Source organism: Spermophilus citellus, assembly GCF_964194105.1.
Source record: "Spermophilus citellus genome assembly, contig: SCAFFOLD_147, whole genome shotgun sequence".
NCBI classification, from domain to species: Eukaryota; Metazoa; Chordata; class Mammalia; order Rodentia; family Sciuridae; genus Spermophilus; species Spermophilus citellus.
The window spans coordinates 909383-930948 of NW_027672876.1; positions in this window are offsets into that span (position 1 = coordinate 909383).

A 21566-nucleotide genomic window follows, 5' to 3' on the forward strand; every position below is an offset into this window, starting at 1 on the left:
CAGCTGACATTTAAACTAAAACTTAAAGGATGTATTGGAGTTAAGTAGAAATGGGAAAAGGAGGGAAGAGGGTTTCACACACATGCAAAAGTCTGGGAGGAAATGGGAATAAAGCATCTTTGATAAAGCACAGTATTAGGAATGGATCAGAGCATGATGGCAAGAAAGGTAAGAGAGGAGATAAAAGAGGAAAGAAATCATTAGATTACGAAGGGACCAAAAACCCATATTCAGTATTCATACTGGGTATATAATGGGAGTTCAATAAATATTAGTCAAATGAGTTAGTAAAACATACAGTGGACAGAACAACAGAAAGGTTTTATCTAGTTATTTTATACATGTATATAATTCAACATAATTTGTTGAATCGGCTTCCCCCCTTATGAAGACATTATTCTGAAAGTAATAATAACCCATTCAAAGACTTGTGAAGAGCAGGTGTGGTTATTTGATTTTCAAAGGAAATTTCCTGTTGGACTGGAGATGACTAGAGGTGTATCTTGAAAGGCACAAGGATGAGTTTGAAGGCCAATAAAAACCTGCACAAGGGATGCTTGGCATCCTACACACCTGGAAGAAGGACTTGCTAGCAAACAGGAAACAGAAAGGATGGAACTCAGTTCGAGTACTAAGGTGTCAAGGATAAAGCCCAGGTTCCTATGTAGGATGGAACACTAGCATTTGATTTCTCAAATGAAAGATGACTAGATGGACCACTGAAATGGACATGGGGATACTTAAATTGCTCAGTAATTGACATGCTCTGTTTGAGCTCCTTTGAACACTAGTCGTCTGCTGGAGATACACATATGGAATTTATTATAGAGATCTGAGCAGGAAATGATCAATTGGAAATTACCAGCCTACAGATAGTAATTAAAAGTGAGGCAGTAGTCAAGAACACCCAGAGAGTCCACGTTTGTAAATAAGAAGATGGCTAAGTGCAAATCCTTGAAGAACAATACATGAAGCAAACCACTCACTGGGTTATTTGGCCAGGAGTGGGGGGTGGGAAACCACATCTTTTTAATCAAAAAAGAAAGAAAAGATGATCCTTATGGAAAAGATTCTCTAGAGATCAAATTTGAAAACAAACATTTTAGCATCAATCTAATCCTTGGTGCTAAATTTTTAAAAACCTCCCGGGATGATTTGGGATTAAAAATAATACCGAATGCTGAGCTGTAAATCAACTCCTCTCTAATGCATATGATAACTTGGAGACATTAAATAGCTTTCCTGAGACTCCATTTCTTTCTCTACCAAAGAGAAAACCCCTTTAGAAGAGAACAGCTGTGAAGATTGTGTTGTTTCAGTTGGCAGAGGTGGAATCACTTAACATATTTCTGGGTACATAAGGGGAGTTCGATAAATGTCAGCCAAATGAATTAGTAAAACATATATAGTGGACAGAACGATAAAAAGTTTTATCTAGTTACTTTATACATGTATATATAATTTTAAAAATCAGATTAAACATACTTTGTTGAATCAGCTTCTCCATATATGAAGAATATTTGCTTCTTACTCTAGTACCAAAAGAGAAATTGTCTATTTATATTCAGGGTTGACTTGGTTTCATGGGCCACAATAAAGAGTCAATTTTTTGCAGTTCATTGACTTAGCCATTGGGTAAGCCAAATCACCCATTAAAATACCATGGTCTGGTTATTTAAATTGCACAGATATAACTCAACTAAAAAATGAAATAAAAATTGCATTCTGGGTTATATAATTGGATTTGGCATTTTACATTTTGATTGTTTTGCTATAGGTGTGAGATTGGTATTACCGACAAAAGAACGTATCTGTTCTTCAATTTAAAAGCTGGAAAATAAAAATATTTTATTTTGTGGGGTTCAGCTTATGCTCAGTACATTTGGATAGTAATTACAAGGCTTTAAAAGTAGGAATAACTCAGGTTAAAGGTTCACTGCTTCTCAGTGACACAAGTCCTAGATTTGAGGAAGCCATTTCCATAATATATAGTAGATCAGTACTTCTCTAACCTTTCCATTGGAAGAGCAATTGGAAATCACGATGCTCTGCAGAACACCATAAGTTACAAAATGTTAAACTTTAAGATAATTAAAACATTATTTTTATGTCATCATACCATCCTAGGTTACTGGGTGGTAGAAAGCTGGTGATGAAAGCCACAAGCTCTGAAATCAGACTGCATTTTGCAAATGGAGAAACTGACACACAGAAATTAAACCCCTGTCCATGTTCATACAGGTATTACTGGCAAAGCCCAAATTCAAGTCCAGGAAATATCAATGGCAACTCTATCAAAATAACTGTTGTAAGGTTTAATAAGTCATAAAAGTGTTTAGCATAGTATCTGGCTATTGATATCTATTGAATTTTTACAAACATAAACAAGATATTTTATAATCCAATATTAAAAGAAAAAATAAAAGAGGAAAAAAATACTAGTGAAGAAATTTTATCCATGATATTGATTATTCTCTTGAAATTTTAGGAAAAAAAAGTTACTTTAATGGAAGAATAGTGTTGGTCCTGGAATTTCAAGTGTGGTTGCCAACGTAAATATTTGCTATTTGATCAGAAAGGTAGATTCTAAAAGGAAATTGCCTAGTCTCTACTCAGAGCACTGACATTTAATCACTGTGTGACCCTGACAAATTACATAATTTCTCTGGGCTTTGGTCATAAAATGGGGATAATTACAATCCAAATGTGGAGCACATTAGATAATATGTTGGTATGTATAATAGTGTCTGAAATCAGTAGAGGTTCTATTAATGTCATATAGTGCTATTTTTATTAGTTCATAGGAATTCTCTCAGTACAACGTAGAATCGTAAATTCAAAGGTAAGGTAGAATCACTTCTGATATTAACACATATATGAGGGCATTAAAAAAATCAGAAAACTGCTTTACTTCAGTGAATAGCTCACATAATTTAAAAGTGAAGCTATTTTATCTTTTGAATTAGAATTTTAAAGAATATACCAACTCTTGCATAGATTATAGTGACAGAGAAAACAAACTAAAACCGTAAATGATATTATAAAGAAAAATGGAATTCTAAGTATATCCTAAGTTGAAAAATATTGGTGTACCTCTTCCCAGGATTTTTTTTTTTATACTCGGGATTTAACCCAGGGGCACTTAACCACTGAGCCACATCCTCAGCCCTTTTTTTCTATTTTATTTAGAGACAGGGTCTTGCTAAATTGTTTAGAACCTTGCTAAGTTGCTAAGGATGGCTTTGAACTTGCAATCCTCCTGTCTCAGCCTCCTCAGCCACTGGGATTACAGGTGTGCACCACTAAGTCCAGTCCAGAAATTCTTTTTTCTCAATTCTTTATGTGTCTGCTTTTTTATTTATTTTTTCATTCTGCAAGTTTGCCTTGAACATCATCTTCTCAGAGAGAGCATCCCTGACTCCTCTGTTTAGAAAAAAAAAAAAAAAACTCCCTCCTTTTAATCTGCAATCAAACCACCATCCTGTTTATTTTCTTCATGACACAAATAACAAAATGTAATTATTTTGTTTGCTTTTTTTTTCCTACTGGAAAATAAACTCAATTAGGAGTGGGATTTTTCTATATTGAGCCACTGCTCATTTATTACTTGCCTAATCCAATATTTGGTACATATTGGCAATTAACAAATGTTTGTTGACTAGATGAATAAAGGACAGAAAGACTTTATATTACACTCTCATTTGGGGTCTTATCTCCAGAAAGATTCAATAATTTGGCCCTGAATCCATAACAAGCTTGGGCATTTCTGCTCAGACTTGTGGCCTGCTTTGAGAGGACTATGGGGACCCCAAGATCTCCAGGAGCAGGGCCTGTATGGACAGAGTGGAGGGACAAGGGGAGGCCCTGTAGGGATAGAAGGGAGCCCCAGGAGGTAGTGTGGGAAACAAGTGATCTGGCAGTGGGGTAATCGAAGCTAAGATTAGCTCCTGCTGGTTCCTGAAATAGACTCTTAAATGGTCTCTTTGTCCCTGCTTCTTCTACCTGGTTTCCAGGTTTTTGAAATAGAAATCTCCCCAAATTTGCTTGCTTAGGGCTCTGCAGTAGCTTCCCAGGGCTTCCTAAATAAAGAACAAGGCTTGTGAGAAGATGTCTTTTGGTGGACTGCACCGTTCTTGCATAGCTTTCTCCATGGACTCAGGATCAGTATACTATTGCACAGGGTGAAAAATTTTGCAATTCTAAGTTCCTCTCACTCTCCCATTAATTCATGTCTCTGCATGTTTTTATGCATGTTCTTCTACCTAGAATACTCATCCTTAGTTTTCAAAATTGGCTCCAGTATTTCAGGTTCGGAATGGAATATGACATATAGACCTTTGTCCGAATACGTTGCCTGCAGATACACCTGCAGATACACTTCCTATTCCTTCTCCATGGTCATCCTTTAGATATCAGTTGGATGAAAACACAAAGACCCACGTACATTTATTAAGAATACATACTAGCTCTGAACAAAATTATATGTGCTAATTATATATAATTCTTCCTATTTGAGGTAGTTATGGTCTATAAAGTCATCATACAACTGAATTAGTAAATACTAAACCATTGCTTCCAAGAGAAATTCAAGTTAGTTTTCTATGAGCCTGTTATAACATTTTCATCAACGGATCAATACATAACCTCCTTATTTAATATACAACATTGATTTATTCACACTGAACGCACAACCAACAGCACTATAACTGATGCCTGAACTAACTTATCTAACACTTGTACTTTCTCTGTAAGGCACACCACAACCTTCCTGCACTCACAAACCTAGATCCATTTATATATGAATGCATTTATATATGAATTGTATATAATGTTAAAAATCTTCCACGTGGATGAAATCTGTAGGGTCAATGTTTGCTTGTATCCTATTTGCCTATTACATAAGAAGAACTAAGAAGTATGATTAAAATAAAGGAAAGAATGGAAATCTGCATGTCTTTTTATCTTTATTGAATCACAATCCTAAAATGGTAACTAGAGACATTTTTAGAGAAAGTGGGTTTCTGTTGCTTCATCTTTTGTTAAAATAGAATATATTGTAACTTCTAATGATAAAGGTATATATAATCATTGTCAAAAATATAAAAAAAATCAAGAAATGGAATATGGATCACCCACCTTCCTATGAGATAATATATCAAAATTTTGATATATTTCTTCCCACCTTTTTTTATGCATATAGAACCAATCAAATATAAATAGAGGAACAAAGGAAGGAGAGGAGAGGAAGGAGAATGAGAGAGGGGAGGGAAGACAGGAAGGAAAATGGGGAGGAAAGGGAGGGGGGAGGGATTATGAACTGATATCCATTTCCATATATGTATGAGTTTGTCAGGATAAATCCAACTACTGTGTATGACTACAAATCCCTAATAAAAATTAATAAATAAATACCAAAAAATGGAATCATACTCTTTTCTACTCTGTTTTTAACGCCATTTCAGCATCCCCCTCATCCTTGCATTTCACGGTTAGCCTAGCCCTGATCTCCCTATTGTCACCTGAGGTTGCTAAAGGTACTCAAGGCTCAGCCATCTGTTGCCTTTTCTAAATCAATGCCTAGGATGGGCTCTGCTGGGGAGAAATGGAAGAAAAATATCTAAAAACTTAAACTGCTTGATTTTTTTTACTTTAATTTTCATATTCCTTGAGAGATTCTCACCTAACTAAAGAAGAAATCATTTCTGAAGGTGCAGGGTGCTTACACTAAAAGAGATCGGCCATTGCATGATTGACCTCTGCCGAAGAGCATCATCTCATAGCAAGGCAGCTCCAGCATGTTTCCCAAGGAGACCTTTCACACAACACCAGAATTAAAGTTTTAAGATGAACATTTAAAGAAACTCTCCAAAAGCCGAAAAGTTCACTCTCCACTTCAATCTCTTCCGACATTATTGTTTTTCAATACAATGAAAGATAATGTGGACTTTTCTGTCTTTGTGAGTTACAAAAGGTATCCTGGGCTGGAAGAAAGGAGCAATTCTCACTCTTTTGTTCTCGTAGGTGTTGCCTGATTATCTTACAACAGGCAATTACTAAGCAAACTTAATCACCTAAAAAATATACACATAATACCATCATAACAAAATCTCACGTAGGCTCAACCAATACTTCAAATTTCCTATTTTTCTTTTCTAATATTTTATTCTTTGTCTTAATAAGAACAAAGTTCTAAAACCTAAAAAAACTGAGATGATTATGAACAATTAAATAAATTGAGTCCATTTCTTAAAATATCATAACATACATATAATTTGTTTATTATGTGAAGAGAATTAATTAACCAACTCACAAGAAAGTGTTATAGAGGGAAAATTTATATGTCATACACTGACATATTCTGGATTCTTTGAATGGCTTTTAAATTGCCATGTAGTCATTAGTAAATGGTTGAAATTAAGCTAATTTTAGGCTGTTGACTCCCAATATATATCCAAAAAAAGTTAATCATTAGAAGTTATTTACATGTTGAAATGGATTAAATCAACATGGAGGACATTCTTTTTTTAGCTATGAATTGAAACAAATGTTACTTCTAATCCTCTCAAAGTGAAAAATAATATTTTTTGCCTTTTAAAGTATTGAAAATGGCACCGCTCTATAGTTTGGCTCTACAGAACTGGGCTCAAAAATCAGCCTGAAAATTCCCACTTCAATAAGCCAGGAAGGGTCATGATTTCCCTCCTCTCTAGAGGTCTTCTTACTTCTCTGACAAACCCTTATTTGACATCTGCCTCTTACAAAAGTTTTTCTAACCACTGACTACAAGTATTTGCTTCTATTCATAGGATGTTTCTCTCTTTTGAAGGATACTTTTTAAAAAAAATATATTAGTTATTGATGGACCTTTATTTATTTGTTTATATGTGGTGCAGAGAATCAAACCCAGTGCCTCACACATGCTAGGCAAGTTCTTTACCACTGAGCCACAGCCACAGTCCCTTAAAGGATGCTTTTTTATCGACCATCTTTCAATAAACGAATCATACTAGTAGTCCATGAATGCTAAGTTGTGTTGCCCTGAGTGTCATGTTTCCTCAGAGGAAAAGGTAGTAGAATGTGTAATCTTACTACCATTAAATGTGATATTTAACACATATAGGCTATTCACCAAATTTGGGACCTCTGTCAATGTACCCACACCATATTATTTTATACTCACAAAAATTATACAAGATAATTATTAGTTGCATCCACCTTTGTAAAAGTTACTTGAAATTTTAAAAACCTAGTAATCTCTTAGGTAAAATGGGAGTTATTTAGTGAATATTCCAATTAGGTAGTACAAAGTGAGAAGGGTAAGATGCCAATCCACATCTCTAGGTCCTATTCTCAAACTGAAATTAAATCTACCTTGCTTTTTAACACTTACAGCTAATTGATTTGGGGCAAGTAAATAACCTATGAGTTTACACAACTACACAATAGAGATCATGTACTTACTTTATAGGAATATTGACAGGATTAAATACATGTCATAAAGTATGTGGCTCATAAAATGGTTCACGTGGTCCATCCTTGGAGTATCACAAATATTAATTCCTTTACATTTCAAGGTTTGGGCTATTCGTCTCATGACTATAGCTAGCAAAACAACTGGGACATGTTATGCATTGTGCATGGGGAGAATTGTGTGCATTGCAAATGGGAGAATACAATAAAATGTTTAAATCAATACCATCTTCACTGCACTGGGGTGTACTGGCAACACAGCTACCAGAGAGAGAGACTGGAAACGGTTGTATATAGCAGAGGATTCTATCAACAGAAGGGCATGTGAAAGCAAATATTGTACAAAGTTAAGCAGACAGGGAAGACTTCATTCAAGGCTATAGTACCTGGGGAAAGAAATCTGAACTCAACTTCACTGAAATAAAAGAGCAGTTTTGAATGCTGGGGTAAGAGGGAGAACACAGGCCATCTGCATTTGTTAATCAGATTTACCCCCAAAGCTTAGAACATCCTTGTACGTTTATCACAGGAGGTAGTTTTACAACTGGACATCAAAGTTAGACTCCCACCCTCCCACAGAAACTGGGATCTCCCAGTTGCTATCTAGGGATGCTGTCTCCCTTGATATTTACATTTTAAAGAGTTGGATCAGAGATCCTTGAAAAAACTGTTCCTGGGCTGTCAAACTTGCTAGAGGATTTTGAAGAGACTCACCTCCATCCCAATGACACAGAGAACACATTTATAATGACCAGTTTTTTTTCTAAAATAAGTGTTCTAAGGAATGGTAGTGTTCTAAGGAATGGTAGAGCACTTGCCTAACATGTGTGAGGCCCTGGGTTCGATCGTCAGCACCACATATAAATAAATAAATAAAAGTCCATTGACAACTAAAAAACATAAAACAACAACAACAACAACAAAGTTGAGTCTGGCTAAGGGGAAGCTTTAGGCTGTCTTGGTCGGGATGGCAACATTGAGGGAAGGATGGGTGATGAGAAGGAGCTTCCCTTCTCCCCATGTCCTGAACTTCATGGCAGAGTAGAATGGCCCTTCCCTGGTTTCTCATCAGGTGATATCTCCCTTGTTCTACCATTGCGAAGTCACCCACTATGAAGTCCTCACTACAGTTAAGCCATTGGTGTAGCCATGCTTTTGAAACTCCAGAACTTTGAGCTAGATAAACCTCTTTTCTTTATATATTTTCCAGCCTCAGGTATGTTGTTACAGCAATGGAAAATGAACTAATACAGTTATACAATTACTGAGTTCCTTAAATCAGTTAGTGACACAGCAGATTGGTATCACTTAGGTTTAAAATAACACACTTTCATGTTTTTCATATAGTACCATATTATATCCCTAGATATGATACTAAAAAGTTACCAAGAAACTTAAAAACAAATGAATGGAGTCTATACTAAATAATCAATGAAATAGTTAACCAATTTTTAATATTTTTTTCTAAACCTATCCACATTAAATGCTTCTCTCTCTAGGATGTCAATTTATGGCAATATTTAGTGTGGCGTGTAAGCTCCATCTTATTATATTTCAGTTAAGAAAGAAGCTTCAAATTTTCTGAATTGTGTTGACTAGAAGTCTCCTGTGGAGTCAGTCTTGTCACTTGGTTTATTAGTTAATTAAGTGTCATTTTATACCTTATTTTCTAAATTCCAGGCACCCAAAAGAGCTCACTCTAAGATTATCCTCTCTATTAGGTATCTGCATAATTAGTCTCATCTTAGAATACCTATTATTCAATGCACAATAGAACAGAACAATTAATTTGGACCACATGCAATTATGTTGAAAGGTCAGGTGCTACCCATAATAAAACTCTTTTCAAAAGTGTGTTTGGGGAGAGCATTAATATGGTTATCCAGGAGACATTTTGAGGGCAAAAAACTCTCCAAATGCAATTAAATGTGTTGTAAAGTAATCACTTGCCATTTTTCATTTTTAAAGCAGGAGACTTTTTAAATGTTGTGCAAAATGAATACTTCTAAGACCAATCAACTTTGGGAGATTTACATCAAGAGGTGACAAATTCATGCCCTAAAGAGAAAAAAAAAGCACATTATTTGGCCTGAAACTTCCTGTGTTGAGTTTCAAGTTATAAAGAGCTTTCATGGAGCCGTTGTTACAAAACCCCTCAAATACACTTAATAATGAAAATGCTGGCTTTATCCATCTTGGGTAATTTGAACTATATAGCCATAAAAATTACAGTTAGAAGTATAGATGTGTGGATTATAAAGAAACCCCAGTATCCAAATGTCCATGAATTTATAATTCTGTGTTCTTCAACAATATTATGTTTGCCTGCTAAATGCAAATTTCTGAGGTGGATTTCACTCTGGAGGAAGTTCCAAAGATACCTCTGTCACTATTAAAGGAATATGTGTATTTTACAGCCCTAGGCAGGTTTATAAAATGTTCATTGTTTTCCTCATTTGGGGAAGACTTTGCTGATAAAAAGAAAAATGGTGGAGAGATCAAAAGGCAAAAAAAGCACAATAAGAATTGACATCAAAACACTTTTCCCTTGGGGCTGAGGCTGTAGCTCAGTGGTGGAGCACTTGCCTAGCATGTGTGAGGCACTGGGTTTGATCCTCAGCACCACATAAAAATAAAATAAAGGTATGTGTCAGTTTACCACTAAAAAATTTTTAAAAACCTACTTTTCTCTACATTACTCAATTATAGCATATTAAGGATATTTTGAGTTAAGACTAAATGGAAGAAATACTTTTTTTATTTCATGGTAATAAGGAGACATTAAATGTGGATTACTTAGAGAGGTAGATTTCATTCAAGATTTTTTAATGAATTAAACAAATACTTATTGCATGATGTAGTAGTGATTATCTGAGATAAAAGCATGATTAAGATATAGTTATTTCCTTCATGATTTTCCTTTGGAATGAAAGTATTGAGAGAAGTATAGGCTTGCACTCTGGAAACAGGACTCAATTTCAATCATTTTAAAAATTTTTCTTTGCAATACTGAGGATTTAACCCAGGGACACTATGCCAGTGAGCTACATCCCCCAGCCAGCCAGCCAGCCAGCCAGTCTGTCTGCCTTCCTTCCTTCCTTCATTTTCTCACTCTCGCTCTCTCTCTCTCTCTCTCTCTCTCTCTCTCTCTCTCTCTCTCTCTCTCCTTTTTTTTTGAGAAAGATTTCCACTAAGTTGCTGAGGCTGGCCTCAAACTTCTCATCCTCCTACTTCAGACTCCCCTCATTGGGATCACATGCCTGGCTCTATTTCAGTCTTTATCTACCTTTTTACTAGCTGTATGACCTGTAAAATGATCATTTTAAATACTAACAACTACCAAGTATTCTCAATTGCTTTTGACAGAACAATTAGTCCAGACTAGCTTAAACAAAAGGAACATTCACTTACTCACATAACCAGAGGTCAGAGAGGCTGAGGGTGGCGTTGCCCTGGAGAAGGTCTAGGACCTGGGACTCAAAACCTATGAGGTTTGGAATTCGGGAGTCCATTCCTTTATTCATAATTGCTTGTTCTCCTCAGAACAATTTTCCCTTTCTGATTTAATGGGGTCAATGGCCAGCATCTCATTGGGGTGGTGGTGGGGGGAGGTTCTTTCTTCTGCCAGGAGGATGTAAGCCACCTGGAAACTTAAAGTCTACATCAATAAGTGAAGAACAGGGCTGGGGATGTGGCTCAAGCAGTAGCGTGCTCGCCTGGCATGTGTGCGGCCCAGTCGATCCTCAGCACCACATACCAACAAAGATGTTGTGTCCGCTGAGAACTAAAAAATAAATATTGAAAATTCTCTCTCTCTCTCTCTCTCTCTCTCTCTCTCTCTCTCTCTCCCCTCTCTCACTCTCTCTTTAAAAAAAAATAAGTGAAGAACAAAGCACAAATAGTCAGGAATAGATTTACATAAAGCAGAGTCCCTGAATAGGTCTAGTCCACATGGAGCGGAAACTAGACAAGAAAAGATGGATCCAGTGGTTTATTTAAGGGGGTACAGGAAAGGCAGGGAAAAGGGTTCGAGGATGGAGTCTTGCTTCTAATGTCTAGTAGTCAGCGGGTTGATTGGCATCTTGGCAGGTCACACCCATCTGGGATGCTGTGTGGGATCTTGGGCGGAGTTTCAGGGGGAAGTTCACCTGCATCAGGCCGTCAATCCCTGTGGGGGGTACCACCGGGAGTTCCCAAAGCCAGATGTATGCCCTCACTTCGCAACACAGTCCACACACAACCCCTAGATGCTCATGACACTGATTTTTCAGTCCTCATGGTATTTTTAGAATTCCCATTCTACCCAAGTCAAAGAGAAGTTTTTATTCAAAAAGTTAAAAAGGAGACAAAGAAGTTAAAAAGGAGACAACAATTTGAATATTGATTTAGAAGGAATGTGTTTTAATTTTAATTTTAAAAATTATTTTAAAATTATTTTAATTTTAAAATATTTTAATTATTTTAAAATATTTAATTTTAAAATATTTAATTATTTTAATTATTTTAAAATATTTAATTTTAAAATATTTAATTATTTTAATTAAAAAATTATTTTAATTTTAAAAATTATTTTTAAAAAAATAAGAAAGAAAGGAAGGGGAAGGAGAGAGACCCGTCCTGAACTACCTCTTTGATCTTTTGAGCTGTCCTTCTGTAATAATTCTTGTACTACTTTCTGTCACAAGAACAGATTTTTTCCTCATAAAGCTCTTATGTTTTTACCCCTGAAATCTCTAAAATAAGTGTAAGTGAAGTTAGCCAATCCTCAAAAAAACAAATGCCGAATATTTTCTCTGATATAAGGAGGCTGACTCATAGTGGGGTAGGGAGGGGAAGCATGGGAGGATTAGATGAATTCTAGATAGGGCAGAGGAGTGGGAGGGAAAGGCAGGGGCCAGGGGATTAGCAAAGATGGTGGAATGTGATGGACATTATTACCCAAAGTACATTAATGAAGACACGAATTGGGTGTCAACATACTTTATATACAACCAGAGATATAAAAGATTGTGCTGTATACATGTAACAAATAACAGCATTCCACTGTCATTTATTTTTTTTTAAATCAATAAAAAAATAAATAAAATAAAATAAGTGTAATTATAGCAACAGAAACAGTAACAACTACTTTTTTTACTTGACTGTGGTCAATTGGTATTTACTTTCAATATATACAAGGGAAAAACCAAGTTGATATTCTATACATTTTCCAGGGTGAGAGCTGGGGCAAGGAGTAGTATTGAAGTGACATAGTAGGCACATTGGTGCCACCCAGATCTTATTCTCTGACTGATGCTCCTATGCCCAGCTGTTTTTAGTGCTGACTGCTACTAATTCAAATCCACCCTATTATGAGAAGTGCCTACTGCCGATGGGAGCCAGCCCACCTGAAAATGTTGGAGAGGCCATGTCCTTCATCCTAGGCTGGTCCATAAATACTGGCTGACATTGGGGTACAAAGGGTACAGCCCCTTTCATCAGAGAGACAGTTCTAAGGTTCATGCATGGGATGAAACATTCAGTATGACAGAATGGTAACGTTGATGAATTTTGTTCAGATAAAGCAACTATGAAGCTGAACAAAACAGCAAAAATAACCACTTCAGGTTGGGCTCATTAAACTAAACATCTTGGTGGCAGGCAAACAGGAGAACAGTACTCCTACCAGCCTGAGGGTTGGGTCCTTTTTAGAATAAGCAACTGACCTCACCAGGGAATTAAAGGTGAAACCACCCTAAAATGTTTGACGAGTTCAAAACACATCCCAGGTTGATCCAAGACTGCTCATGTGCATCACAAAAAGGAAATGGCTCAAACCACACGTACATACCTGGTTAATGAAGACTGTAGGCACACACAAAGGAGATGCAAGAAATTCCAGCAGTAAGTCAAAGTCAGAGCAGACTTAATATGGTTTGATGTTTGAATCGACTCCTGAGTCCACCCATAAATACATCATCAGATGGTGGAAACAAGGCTGACTCCAGGTGTTTGAAGACACCTCTGACCAATCTCTGGCTGATTATTAAGCTATCCAAAGGGGCAAACCCTAGGAAGCCAAGCCTAAAAATAAAAGCAAGAAAACAGAGCAGAAACCTCAGTGGTCACACACACTGCAGGGAAGACAGACTTCACAGATTTAGTTCAGCAAAGTTACCAAAACACAAAACGATAGCTTTCCAAAAGAACAAATTCAGAATCTGGAGTTATTGCAATATGTTATCTAAAATGTTTAGTTTTCAGCAAACAAGTATGAGACATTCAAAGAGACAAGAAAGTATGACCCATATTTAGAAAAAAAATAATAAAGCAGTCAAGAGAAATTATCTTTGAGTATTCTCAGATCCTGAATTTAGCAATGACCTCAAAGAAACTGTTAACTATGTTCAAAGAACTAAAGAATCTATGCTTAAGTAATTTAAGGAAAACATAATGACAATAACTTAATGAATAAATATTCAATAAAGACTTAAAATGAATAGCATTTTATAGGCATATAAGAAAATAAGAAGCATACCAGCATACATGTAATGTGAATTCCAGAAGAGAAGGACAAAGGAAGGGTCATAAGGAAGTTTAATAAAAAGTGTGCCTGAAAAATTTCCAAATTATATAAAGAACATTGATGAGCAGATCAAAGGAGTTTGGTGATTCCCCCAAGTAAGATAAACATAAGATCCATATCTACATACGTAAAAATCAAGCAGAAAAATCTTAAAAGCATCAATTGAAATAACTCAGCACAGAGCAAAATGCATAAATTTATATACACCTTCAAGAAGTTGCATTCAGAAGACCAGGACAAAAGAAGGGGCAGAAAGATATCTGAAAAAAAAATAATGCCTGGAAACTTTCCAAATTAGACAAAGACCATTAATCTACAGATCAAAGAATGAGGGTGAAAAAAGGCAAATTAAACACAAAGCAAGCAGAAGAAAGGGAATAATGAAGATCCACACTGGAAATCAATGGAACAAAATACAGAAAACTGATAGATAAAATGAAAGAAACTAAAAAATGTTTTCTAAAACAGTTTTTCACATTGTGAAAATGTAAGCTGTAACAATTTAAATACTAAAGAAGAAGTATCATTATCAATCCTACATAAATTAAAAGTTTATAAAGGAATATTATGTAATACTTTATGCAAATAATCTAGATGACACAAATGAAGTGAACAGATTCCTAAGAAAAGTGAAATTATTGTCTCAAGCAAAAGTAGGCAATTTAAACAAGACAGTAACATGTAAATAATTTGAATAAGTCATTTAAAAATCTTCTAAGAAAAGCACAGAAGATTTCACTGTTGAATTCTATCACATATTTAAAGAAGAAAATAATACCAATCCACAAATTCTTTCCTAAAACATTTCAACTCATTCTATGAAACTAACATTATCATTCACTAAAGGCAAACAGAGACATCCAAAGACAATCAACATTCCTTATGATGATCAACACAAAACTCCTGAACAATCACAAACTGAATTTAGCAGCATATAAAAAGATGATATACTATGTAATGTGGAGTTAATCCCAGAAATAGAAGGTTGAATTGACATCTGAATCTCAGTCAATGCAATACGTCTTATAAATAGAAGAATGAGCAACAATCTCCCAATCATCTCAACAGATGCAGGGAAAGTGCTTGACCTGTCTCCTGGGGAGTATTACATAGGAGTTTCTGAGATGACATTGAGTATGGGGGTACAGACAGGTATCATGATAACCGGCATAAATTGGGTCTAAAAGAGTACAAATGGCAAATGTCTTTACAAATGGTGACAATGTGGATTTTTGAAAGGCAAAGGAGGAGTGGTCTAAATCAGAATGGGAGACTTACTGGCTGAGTTGTTTCCATTGCTGGGTGCCACAGTGATTGGGGCAGCATCCCTTAAGTTTGGTCATGATGACCTTCCTCCTGGTACAGACCTTCCTAGGCACTAATGCACCCCAGAACTGGTTTTTGGTGCAACTCAGCCCTTCAGCATTCCAGACACTGGAGTCATTATCCGTTCTTCCGCCATCTAACTCTGTGACCATCCATTTGAGAGTTCAAGTAGACACTTCTTGCCGCAGTCTTGGCTGGGCACAGAATCACGAGCCACTCGAGCAGGAACAAAACTTTATTTTGAAAAAGCCACCAACACTCTCAGCGCCAGCAAGCAAAAAACCGGTCCTCCCACGCGGGCGTCTAACCGGAACCGCGCGTCTCCCGGAACCCGGGGTCCCCCGGACCTCCCCCGGAATTTCCTCCTACTATCCTTCCCCAACCAATGGGAACTCTCCAAGAGTCTGGTAACATGAGTCCGTAACATGAGTCCGGTAGCAGGCCAAGGTGAACAGCGGGAGTCCAATTTCCATAAGAATGTAAATCTTAACATAATCATCTCAGTGGCTAGCTGGCGTCACCTCACTTTACAACCAAAGGTGCCATACATCGTATATTTGCTTGTGGCTCCTAGCATCTGCCCCCTTCTGTTTAATTAAGTAACAAGCAATGTGGCTAGGGACCGTGCCTGGTAGGTTGTCCAATTTAACATATGGTTCTTACCCGTCATGGGAGAACTGACCTTTAGGCGTCAGCTTCCTGTCTTAGGTTGAATCCACTGTAATCAGAGCAACCCGTCGCTGACTACCGGTCCAGCATTCAGCCATGCTTGTGGATAGGCCTATGCACCAGTGGGGGGGTGAGGTTCTTGCCTCACCTCTGTTGGCCCCCAAATTTTGCCTTGGTGCCAGTGGGGGGGTAAGGTTCTTTGCCTCACCTCTGTTGGCCCCCAAATTTTAGACCATCACTAGTAGAAGGGAGGAGGATACAGAAATGCCACGACACCAAGCCAATTGATGGCTCCTTGGAAAAATTGCGTCACTGGTGACACCATCAGCAAAGATATGCCAGTATTACCACAATAAACATGGGGTGAGCTGGCAAGGAAATTGCATCACTGGTGACACCATCAGCAAAGATATGCCAGCAGTACCACAATTTGGTGCACCAGATGATATTTCACAATGTATGTAACTGATATATAGTCCAGGCAAGTTCTGCAAGCAGTTCAAATTGGAGGAGTCTATCAATATGTCTATTTCCTCCCAAAGTAAATCAAGTCCTTGATAGCATTACTTGTTGAGTTATATTCATTGATGCATCAGTTTATACAGTTTACTGTGATTGCTATCATAGAAGCTGTAGTTTGGTTTTATCTCAGTCTTCACTGGAATTGGGATGGAGATGGAAATTCTGGCAATGATGTTAAAGAGACATTATCCTGAACAGAATTATTAAATATAATAAAAAGGAAAGGTGAAAGTAAACAAACAGATCTGTTAAACTCCTTTAAAAACAATCCTTAACAGCTGTTTACCAAATTTAAATTAGCAAACAAACAGATCTGTTAACCATCTTTAAAAACAATCATTAACAGCTGTTTACCTAATTTAAATTAAACTATATAAATCACGTGAATAAAGAAAAAATTCGGATCCATTTTTTCATGAGCGCTCCTCATATAAGAAATATGGACATACACACATACAGACATACAACACAAAACAGAAGTGTGCACACAACATACAACACATAAGACAATAGTAAATAAAGGCCTTGTAACTATACCTAGGTGAAATCTCCATTGCAATGTTTAAAAACTCCACAGTCAAAAAATAAAACACAGTCAAAGAATAAAACTGATCAGAAAAACATTAACCTAGGTTTGTATGAGCTCAAAAATAAAATAGAACTTTATGATGTGGAAAAATGCAATAATAAAATAGATATTGAAAAAAAACACCTTGGTTAATCACTGTCGCAGATGTAAGAATAGCCAAGCTGGAGCTTTGGATGTCAGCTGTTATGGATTTGAGTCAAATCACCTTCTTTTTCTGTAGAAATTGTTTTAGTTAATCTCTCTGGAATCCAAATCGGTTGCTGTTCATCCTGTGGGAAAACACAGACAGCGCCCCGATTCCAGACTATCACTGGATCCGGGCCTTTCCATTGTCCTGTTAGAATATCTTTCCAAAGTACCTTAGGCTTATGTACATTTTTGGGGTACAAATGTCTTTCCGCAGCACTAAGTCCCGATGAATCTAAATTTAAAAAGTTTAGAGTAAAAAGGGTTATTTTAAGTTTATCTTTGGGGGATATATACCCCTTTCCAATTCCCTCCTTTTGTTTTAATAAGTACATTTTAATAGTTTGATGAGCTCTTTCAACTATGCCTTGTCCTTGTGGATTGTATGGAATTCCTGTTATGTGAGTAATACCAAATGATGAGCAAAATTGTTTAAAAGAGGTGGAAGTATAACCAGGACCGTTGTCCGTTTTTAACTGTTTTGGAACGCCCACAGTGGCAAAATTTTGTAAGCAATGAGCTATAACATCTTTAGTTTTTTCTCCGGCATGAAGGGAGCCCATCAAAAATCCGGAAGAGGTATCAACTGTAACATGTAAATATTTTAATTTTCCAAATTCTGGCAAGTGTGTGACGTCCATCTGCCAAATATGGTTAGGTATCAGTCCTCTAGGATTGACTCCAAGATTAACTTGTGGTAAAAATGTCACACAATTTTGACATTGTTTTATTATATGTCTGGCTTGTTCTTTAGTTATTTTAAAACGCTTTTGTAAAGTATTAGCATTGAAATGGAACCTTTTATGAAAATTTATAGCTTCTTCTATTGTGGAGAAAATATGTATGTCATGTGTAGATTTATCTGCTAGTTCATTGCCCATACTAAGGGCTCCAGGCAATCCTGTATGTGCCCTGATATGACCTATGAAGAATGGATCTTTTCGGTCCCAGATTAGACTTTGTATAGTGGAAAACAAAGAGAAAACAGTAGAAGAAGGTGAGATCCTACCAGCATCTTCAAGGGATACTATAGCATTAACTACATACTGACTATCAGAAAATAAATTAAATACAGAATCTTTAAACATCATAAAAGCTTGTAATACTGCATTAAGCTCTACCTTTTGAGCTGATTGTTTGGGTACTAAAAATGTAAAAGTTTGATCAGGAGTAACTACTGCTGCTGTACCATTGTTTGACCCATCAGTGAATATATTTGGAGCATTTATGATAGGGGTTTTTCTTGTCATTTTTGGAAAAACTACAGGATGCTTAGACCAAAAAGACAACAAAGGATTAGATGGTAAGTGATTATCAAATGAAACACTAGTTTTACACATGATTATTGCCCAAGTATTTAACTCATTAGCTAACTCATCAATTTGATCCATAGTATATGGAGTGATAATTTTATTGGGAGAAATCCCAAATACTCCCTTAGCTGCTTTTATTCCTTTGAGTATTAATTGTCCTACAGCCTCAGGATATCTAGTAAGAATAGTGTTAGGAGAATAAGATAAATGTATCCACAATAATGGACCTTCCTGCCAAAATACTCCTGTAGGAATATTTTTTGTTGGTAGTACAATAAATAATAAAGGCAAACTTATATCAATTCTATCCAAATGCATATTTTCCATATACGTTTCAATGATTTTTAATGTTTTTCTTGCTTCAGGCGTTAACATGCGGGGTGAATTTGGATCTGATGGACCTTTTAGAATATCAAATAAAGGTCCTAACTCTCCTGTTGGTATGCCTAGATAAGGCCTTATCCAATTTATGTCTCCCAATAATTTTTGAAAGTCATTAAGTGATTTGAGTTGATCTACTCGTATTTTAATTTTTGGTGGACGGACCATGGTTGAGGATAATAGAACTCCTAAATAATTAATTGGAAGATTTAATTGTACTTTATCTATTGCTATCTCTAGATTATAATTTTTCAATAAGTTTGTAAGTGTGGCATAACATTCTAGCAATGTGTTTTTATCTTTATGTGCCAATAACACATCATCCATATAGTGAAATATTTGTAGTTCAGGATTTTGGTTTCTAAGTGGCTGGATTGCTTTATTAACATAAATTTGACACATAGTTGGGCTGTTAGCCATCCCTTGAGGGAGTACTTTCCATTCATATCTCTGATCAGGACCTTCATGATTCAGTGCAGGGATAGTAAATGCAAAATGTGGACTATCCTCGGGATGAATTGGAATTGAAAAGAAACAATCTTTAATATCTATAGCTAAAACATGCCAGGTTTTTGGTAAAGCAGACAATTGAGGAATCCCTGATTGAGCAGGTCCCATAATAACCATCTCATTATTAATGGCTCTTAAATCTTGTAATAATCTCCATTTACCAGATTTCTTTTTAATGACAAAAATGGGAGTATTATGGGGGGATACGGAAGGTTGTATATGTCCTTCCGCTAATTGTTGCCTGACCAAGTCATGGGCTACTTGTATCTTTTCTTTAGTCAGGGGCCACTGAGGAACCCACACTGGTCTTTCTGATTTCCAAGTAATTTTGATTGTCTCAGTGGCCCTTTCTGAAAACCCAATTCATGTCTATTTATTTCTTGATCTATTTGAATAGGTGCTGTCATACCTTGTTCTTGTTCTCTTAATCTTTTTTTCTTTCCTAAAGCCTTGTTTAGCCCTAGTAGTGGGCATGTTAGGATTGATGTTATTTGTTAATGTCAATCCTAATTGATCTAGGACATCTCGTCCCCATAAATTTACAGGAAGATGATCCAATACATAGGGCTGTATAGTTCCTTCACATCCTTCAGGATCCCTCCAATCTAATACCATAGCACTTCTATGGGGATTTGTTGCCACTCCTAGGCCTCGAAGCGTTTGAGTGGCTTGTTGTAATGGCCAATGTTCTGGCCATTCTTGACGAGATATTATGCTGAGGTCAGCACCTGTGTCCAGCAGCCCATTAAAGTCATGTCCTTGAATATTTAATTTTAGCATTGGGCGAGAATCTAAATTTAAAGACAGCATAGCCCAATCTACACCTGTGGAGCCTAATCCCTTGGAACCTCTTTCTACATTACAACTGGAAAATTTATCATGCAGGCTGGGTATTATTAATAACTGTGCTATTCTATCTCCTGGTGAAATTACTGATATACCTCTTGGAGAACTAGCTATAATTTTTATTTCACCCTCATAATCGGGATCAATTACCCCAGGACTTATCATAAGTCCTTTTAGTGTAGAAGAACTGCGTCCCAATAATAAGCCTACTGTTCCCTGGGGAAGAGGTCCTTTTACTCCTGTGGGAATGATTTGAATTCCCATCTCTGGGGTTAGTACTGCTCTGGCAGAGGCGCAGATGTCCAGCCCTGCGCTCCCTCTAGTTTGTCTGATGAGGGATTTAATGGATAATGCGTCCTGGGCACTACCTTGATGGTGCTGTTGGGTTCCTCCATTGCCCCATATATTTGTGGTTTTGGGCCCCGGGGCATTGGGCCCTCTAGTCCGTTTTTTGGCAATGGAGCCTGATACCTTTCTCCACGATATCGTGGGTAAACACTTGGTCCTTGTCCGTTTTTTGATAACGGAATACCCTCTATGGTGGTTTGAGAACGGCATTCATTAGCCCAATGTTTCCCTCTATGGCATCGTGGGCAAATACCCGGTATTCTATTCCTTTGATATCCAGCTTTGTTAAACCCTCCTCTTACGGGGCAACTCCTTTTAAAATGTCCTGTTTGATTACAATTATAGCATGTTTTTGGCCTGGCATCTAAAGCCTGTTGTACTGCTGCTAAGACTTGCCCTTGTTCATTAATGTCTCTACATAATTTAATATATGTGTTTAAATCTTCATGTTTCCATGGTCTAATGACCTCTCTGCAGCAACGATTTGCTTGGTCATAAGCCAGTTGTTTTATAAATGGCATTACCTGTTCTGTATTACCAAATATCCTAGAGGCTGACTGAATAAGTCTATCTACAAATTCAGCGTAAGGTTCATTAGTTCCTTGTATTACCTTAGATAATTGACCTTGTAAGTCTCCATGCCCCTGTAAAGTTTTCCATGCCCTAACTGCATCTACAGCAATTTGTGCGTATACGCCAGGGTCATATTCAATTTGCTGTCTCTGACCCTCATATGGTCCTTTTCCCAATAGCATGTCCATATTTCTTTGAGGATAACCAGCTTCTGCATTTCGCCTAGCTGTCTCCATGCAAAATTCCTCATTGGCAACCTTCCATAACA